Below are 7,282 nucleotides of genomic sequence, written 5' to 3' on the forward strand. Positions count from 1 at the left end.
AGACATATGTACTACTATTTGTAATACTGTAAACAATAAAATAAAATAAAATAAAATAAATAATAAAATAAATTAAAAAAATAAAATAAATAAATAAAAAGTGAGTTGAAAGTTTACTCTTTGAAACAATCTTAAATGTGATATATTTGGAATCAACCAGCCAACAAAACACAGGTTTATAATATTTTTAAAGATTCTTTATCAAGTCCAAATGGAGCTTCTCTAATCAAACCAGCACTCTAAATGGATAAAGGCTTCTTGTTCTGGTGAACATCCACCACCATTCATCCTATCTAATAAAGAGGTAATATGCAAATTGACCATCACTCCAACACACAAGATGGCTGCCCCATGTAGTTAAAGATAGCCATCAGGGGAGGGCAGTTGGGAGCAACCAGGCCTGCAGGGGAGGGCAGTTGGGGGCGATTGGGCCAGCAGGGGAGCAGTTAGGCATTGATCAGGCTGGCAAGGGAATGGTTAGGGGGTGATCAGGCTGGTAGGCAGAAATGATTAGGGGCAATCAGGCAGGCAGGCAGGCGAGCAGTTGGGAGCCAGCAGTTCTAGATTGTGAGAGGGGTGTCCCAGATTGGAGAGGGTGCAGGCTGGGCTGCGGGACACACAGCCCCATGCATGAATTCCATGCACTGGGCCTCTAGTCTATATATATAAAACCCTAATATGAAAATAGACCGAATGGCGGAACAATTGAACAACTGGTTGCTATGACATGTGCTGACCACTAGGGGGCACATGCAGAACATGGCGGGCATCAGCAGCAGGTGGCAGAGTGCAGAACATGACTCTGCGTAGGTCATGCTGGGATGGCGAAGCAGGTGAGCGGGGGTGCCAGACCAAGGCAGGGCACTGGTCACTGTCATCAGGGTGAGCCTTTGATGGTTATTGAAAATTCTTTGCACCCACTGCCAGCGCCCAGCACCGGCCCTGATCGCTTGCTGCTGGCAGCAGGTGCAAGAGGTGGCTGCTGGCCCCAATTGTCCCTCAGGGCTTCTCCATCTCCCCCTGCTCTTGAGGGCTGACCAGGGCAGTAGCTGCCACTCTCACCCACTGATGGCGCCAGCCCCACTTGCACTCACTGCTGGTGCTGGCCCTAATTGCTCCACACCATCAGCGGGTGCAAGCAGAGCTGGTGCTGGCTGCATGTGGGAGCAGTGGAAGTGGGAGCGAGCGGGGCTGCCAGCAGACAGGGGAAGGGGGCCATGGTGGGAGGGACCAAGACCCGCCCCTGTGCCCACCACAGCCTTGTGGTCCACAGTTCCTTTCAAGGTGTATGGATATGTGCACTGGGCCCCTAGTTTTTAATAATATGAGTTATAAAGAAATATAATAATCTACCCATATTAATAAACTATAGATTGATTAGAATGAAGCTATAAAATGCTGTAGATTCCTCCTTGATGAACACATTAACAACAGTAATGTACAATTCCACAAGTTATTTGGTTGAAGAAGAATGACACAACAATGAGCCAGGTCAATTTACATATTCCTGGATTGTCACTAAAGGCAGTTATTAGAAGAGGAAGGTAAGTCTTGGGTTGAAGCCAGGGAGGGACCAAAGATCTCTTCTTTTCAGTGAAAACTTCCTTTTTTATCTTTCAATACTATCTTTATTTAAAATGAATATAGGACTGGATCTACTGACATTTTAGGGGAATAAATCAAGGGAAGTATGTTAAACTCAGCTGAAAGTTGTAGCTTCAAGGAGATTCAAATGCAATGTGTCTGTGGGATTCTGGGGAAGGAGTGCAGGGATTAAAGGAGATATGAATAAGACTCCTAGCCCACTCTTATTATTTCTTTTAAGTAGAGGAAGCTATATTTTTGTGACAGTATTGACTTTGATCCATCCATTCACCCACTGCATAACAGGAAAATGAAATGGCTTATGCAGTTAGTGAGTTTAGAAGAAAAGGGAGTTAGTTGTACAGTAATGTGCAATTCCACAAGTGAGTTAGTTACCCACATGGAACATAATTCTGTTCTTCTCCTCAGGTGTACGCTCTGTCCTTAAAAGAAGATGTCTTTACCAGCTTAACCCTGCTAGAAATATAATTCACAAACCTAGGATTCAGTACTAGAGAAACCATTCACTGATATCTGCTTAGTTTTTAAATACATATTGTTTTTGCCTTTATTTTTCAATTAATTTAACATTTGAGTGCAGAAGTGTAGTCTATTTCTTTTTCTATATTCTCACTCAAGAACATTTTCCCCTTGATTTTAGAGAGTGCAAGACAGAGGGAAAGACAGAGAGAAATATCGATGTGAGAGAAACACATGGACTGGTTGCCTCTCCAACATGTCCTGACCAGGGCCCAGGCCTGGGAAAAGCCTGCAACCAAGGTACTTGCCCTTGACTGGAATAAAACTTGGGACCCTTTGGTCTGCAGGCTGACGCTCTATCCACTGAGCCAAACCAGCTAGGGCAGAAGTATAGTCTATTAATTGAGCCTCTTTTTACCCCAACATATGGTGTATAGCTGAAACCTATGAGAAATATATAGGGAGTAGAATATTGGTGAGCCAAATGAACAGTATAGAAAGATTTTTGTTGAAATTGGGATACATGCGGGGTGCCTGGAGCTTTTCTACATGGGCAGGGCATTTTGAATCTTCTGTCTGTAGATGCCTATTTGAGTCATGAAGCTACTTTTCATAACTATATAGATGGATAGTTGTCACACTTTGGCTGTTACATGTTGACCTGGTTAGGATGTATGAAGCCTTAGTTTTTGTTTTTTGGTTTGTTTTTTTTTTTGTTTTGCTTTGTTTTATTTTAAGATATATTTTATTGGTTTCAGAGGGGAAGGAAGAGGGAGAGAGATACAGAGACATCAATGATGAGAGGGAATAATCGGTTAGCTGCCTCCCGCACGCCCCGCCCTGGGGATTGAGCCTGCAAACGGGGCATGTGCCATGACCGGGAATCAAACTGACCTCCTGGTTCATAGGTTGATGCTCCACCACTGAGCCGCGCCAGCCGGGCTGAAGCCTGAGGTTATCTTTGTTGTTGTTGTTGTTGTTTAATATTCTATCTTGCAGGCCACTGCAGCTTGTTGATGCTTTATCCCCAGGTGAGTGGCTATTTCTATGTCACCAACAGTTTCTTAACCCTAAATAAATGGCCACGGGCCTCGGAAATCACAGGAGACCTATGGGGTTCAACAGAGGCCGAGACATGGCAAATGTCTGAATGTGACTAGGGGTTGACTTAGTCAAGTTTGATGTGCAAGTGTTATCTCAAAAGTGCCAACCATAAGAGATTTGGTAAGTTAATGCCATCTAGTCAGGCCTCAGTAAGGGGTAGGCTTTAGTGGGCTCAAATAGCTTCATGATGCAAAGCACTGGTGCTTATCCATTAATAATTATACAATTATAGCTTTTTCTCTTTTTATAGAGTAAATGGAATCTGCCACATATAAGCCTTTTATATGTTAGGAGGAAATAAGAATATTTGCTGCTTTAAAATTTTAAGGCACCTAAGTACTGAGTATACTATAGAATAATTAAGATTCCTTAGTTTTAAATGGTTAATCCCATGCCTTACTGAGCATTTATAGTTTGGTTGTGCCATAAATCCATTCTCCATTTAAGCCAACAGGGATTTTTGAGCATATAACTTACCCACAATTGCAAAAGTCAGAAAAATTTCAACTAAAACTTGAATATATTCACCTAAGAAAAAAGGCCACATTAATTTATGAAATTAATACTCTAAAGGAAAAGAACAAAGAGGAGATACATGACTGGAGAATCAGAAAGTATCTTAATGTGTGGAGTTCAGATCTGAATTCAAAGCTGGTTGAGATTTCTCAACTCAAGAAGTTGAAAGTGGATTGTCATTAGTGAATATTTTGTTCAGCTCCCCTGAGACGAAATTTAGACAAAATTTACTAGTATAGGTCAGTAAGAAAAAGGCAAGTGAAATAGAGAATCATTTTGCAAATGTTACTAACCTTACATGTATCATGGAAGGAAAAGGGCAAAATTAAGAAACATTAAACTGCTATTCAGTGAAAACTTTCTGAAATGCATGAATGAACAGTAGGAAGAAATAAAATATAACAGACATACTACAGTGCTGCCAAAAAAGAAGTAACTAATAAAAATGCAGCTTTATGGTTGTCATAAAATGAGGAGGCATTTTATATATTGCTATTATATGATGAGTATACAAAATAAAGGTACACAATAGTGTGGATAGTAGAAGGATATAGTAATTGCTCATATAGGCAGGAAATATCTTTGGGAGAGTGCATAAGAAATCGATAACCTGGGGAAGGAAAGTGAATGCCTGAAGGAAAAGAGAATGAGCCTTTTCACTATGTGTACTTTCATACCCTTTTGTTTGTATATGAATGTGTATTAAAAATAAATAAATACCCTAAAGAAAATATGAAAAAAACTCTTAGAAATAATAAACTTAGCAAGTTTGCAAGGTTCAAAATCAACACTCAAAAATCAGTTGCATTTTTATACAGTAACAACAAATAATTCAAGAAAATTAAGACAAAATTTCATTTCCAATAATATCAAGAAAAATCAGTGTTTAGTGTTTCTTTTGTGGAAGGGAGGATGCCTTTGTACCCCAAGGCAAGATATGTTGCTGTAAAAGAATGGTGCTTGCAGGAGGACAGTGTTGAGGAAATATAATTGAAAACAAAATCTTCTCCATATTCAGCAAACCTCTCCAAAGAGGTAGAAGTAAAAGAAAATGATTCCATATTGAATAAACATTAAACCAGAATGTGGTGGACATCACAGGCAATCCGCTTAGAAATTGCACAATCTTCTGTGATTGGAGGTAGTTTTTCTATCTGAGGAACTTAGGCTTCTACCTTCCCACAGAAACTTGAGAAAGTCAATCCAAGGTCATAAAGCTGGCCAGAGACTTATTTATATACAGGGTGAGGCAAAAGTAGGTGGACAGTTGTTTTTATGGAAAGTAATACAATGATTAATACATGATAATACAAGAATAAACTCTTTTGTGCACTCACAACTGTCGACCTACTTTTGCTACATCCTGTATTTTAAAGTTTTGCATACATTTCATAGATACAGAGAAAGAACTCACAATTACACTTGTTCTAAACTAAATTCTAAAAATAGGAAAGAGGGAAGTCTGTCCTTTATTTTCTCTTATTTTCAACAGGTTGAAAGACCTCTTATTTTTAATTTGTATTTGCCCTTACAACAGGCTTCAGAATCTCAGGCCACCCTACTAATTCACTGCATCACAAAAATTAGTAGGGTAGCCCCACACTGTTTGTGGAGAGCACCAAAAGTTTCTTGATTTTGATAGATAAGGTGCTGGACTCACAGCTATTAAAATATGAAGGCAGGAAGGTGGAGAGCAGTCTTCACTCACAATCCAAAAATACAGAGCAGCTTTCTCCTCCACGTGGGGAAACAGGATGGCAGCGACAGTGATGGTCAAGGTGGCTGCTCATGACATACAGAGGCTGCTAGTGCTGTTCTAGGTTGAGGGCAGGCAGCTACTGGGCTCCCTGTTGGATGTAGGAAAGGGGAAGCTCATGTGCAAAGTGCTGCTGGCCCAGGGGGATATCCTACCACTGGATTTCTATGTCTGAGAGGCTGAGATTATCTCCTCACTGGGGAAGATGCTGGGAGTGGAGACAGAGAAGGTTCTCAACATCATTTATCAGCCACAGGCTATCTTCAGGATCCGTGCTGTGACCGGCTGCACCAGCTCCTTGGAGGGTTACAGTGAGGCAGTCATTTCTGTGGCCTTCATCCCCAGGGCACTTGGTGGCAATAGCAAGTAGGTCAGGGGCCTAAGCTGGGAGCCCCTCAGTACATACTCTGAGTGCCACTATGTGGCCAGCAGCTCCAAGGATGGCAGTGTGCGGATCTGGGACACAACCTCAGGCCACTGTGAGCGCATCTTCACGGGCACACCCAGTCAGTCACCTGTCTTTGATGGGGAGGAGGTGGGCTTCTCTACTCTACCTCACAGGATTATAACATTAAAGCCTGGAGGGCCCATGATAGTGCTATGCTGGACTCTTCAAGGCCATGGCCATTAGGTGAATACCATGGCCTTCAGCACTGACTATACCCTGTGCACAGGGGCCTTTGAGCCAGTTAAGGCCTCGGTTAATGCCTCAAAGGGTCCTTACAGGAGTAAAAGGAGAGGGCTCTGAGCCAATTGTGTGGGACCAGTACCCTAAGAGGGTGGTGTCTGTCTCAGAAAACTTCACCTTATTCCTTGGTCCCCTGCAGAGAACAAGAAGCCCCTTGCACGGATGACTGGACACCAGGCCCTCATGAACCAGGTGCTCTTCTCCCCTGACTCCTGCATGGTCTCCAGCACCTCCTTTGACAAGTCCACCAAGCTGGGGGATGGCAGAACAGGTGGGATGGCTTCCCTGTGTGGTCATGTGGCTTCCGTGTACCAGATAGCATGGTCAGCTGACAGCCAGCTCCCGGTCATTGGCAGCAGTGACAGCACATTGAAGGCTTGGGACATGAGGCCCAGAAGCTGGACACAGGCTTGCCAAGCCACAGAGATGAGGTGTATGCTATCAACTGGAGTCCAGATAGCCAAAGCTGGCAAGTGGTGAGGACAAATGCCTTGGGTATGGAGGACACGAGAAATCTCACAGCTCTCTCTGACCCCCACCTGGACTCGGCCTGTGCCAGGTGCCTGCCCTGACAGAGAACAAAGGCCAGGGTGGTGACCCAGAGAACAAGTGTGGCCTCCTGTCCTTGCACCGACTGCAATGGGGTCCCTCCCCAGAGCAGGAGATCAGAGGTCACAGGAAGTCTCCATGGCGCTTAGTCCTTGGCCATCACTCTGCACCTTCCTGGTACCATAAGGGGTGGCAAGAGGCCAGGCGATGACTAGACCCCTGCTGCTGACCCTGCCATCTTTCCCAGATGTCAGCTCTATTCAGGGTCAGACTTCAGATTCTGTGACCAAATAACTTATATTTTAGAAAAACAGTACAAAATACAGGGTAATAGTGGTATAGGTATGTTTTTGTATTGATGTCATCTTGAAATACTAAATTCTAGGAAAAGTAGATATTAGGCAGGTTCACTACCTAAACAAGCATGAAGAGGAACCTCCAAAGAGGTCAAACAGAGGAGGCAACACTCAAGGAATGGTGCAACTGGGAGATGAGATATTGGAGTCCTCCAAACAACTATTATTGTTCCCTCTTTTAAATGCTTGCATTTAGATGCCTCTCATAAAAGAGAAAATTCAAATGCAAGATAAAATTATTAACAACAC

General features: G+C 42.9%; 1 pseudogene; it reads left to right on the forward strand.

Moving 5' to 3' along the window:
• The first annotated feature begins 5,645 nt into the window (after positions 1-5,645).
• Positions 5,646-6,700, forward strand: LOC118667572 (annotated as a pseudogene).
• The last annotated feature ends 582 nt before the right edge of the window (positions 6,701-7,282 follow it).

The sequence above is a fragment of the Myotis myotis genome, unplaced genomic scaffold (genome assembly GCF_014108235.1).
Source record: "Myotis myotis isolate mMyoMyo1 unplaced genomic scaffold, mMyoMyo1.p scaffold_m19_p_1, whole genome shotgun sequence".
NCBI classification, from domain to species: Eukaryota; Metazoa; Chordata; class Mammalia; order Chiroptera; family Vespertilionidae; genus Myotis; species Myotis myotis.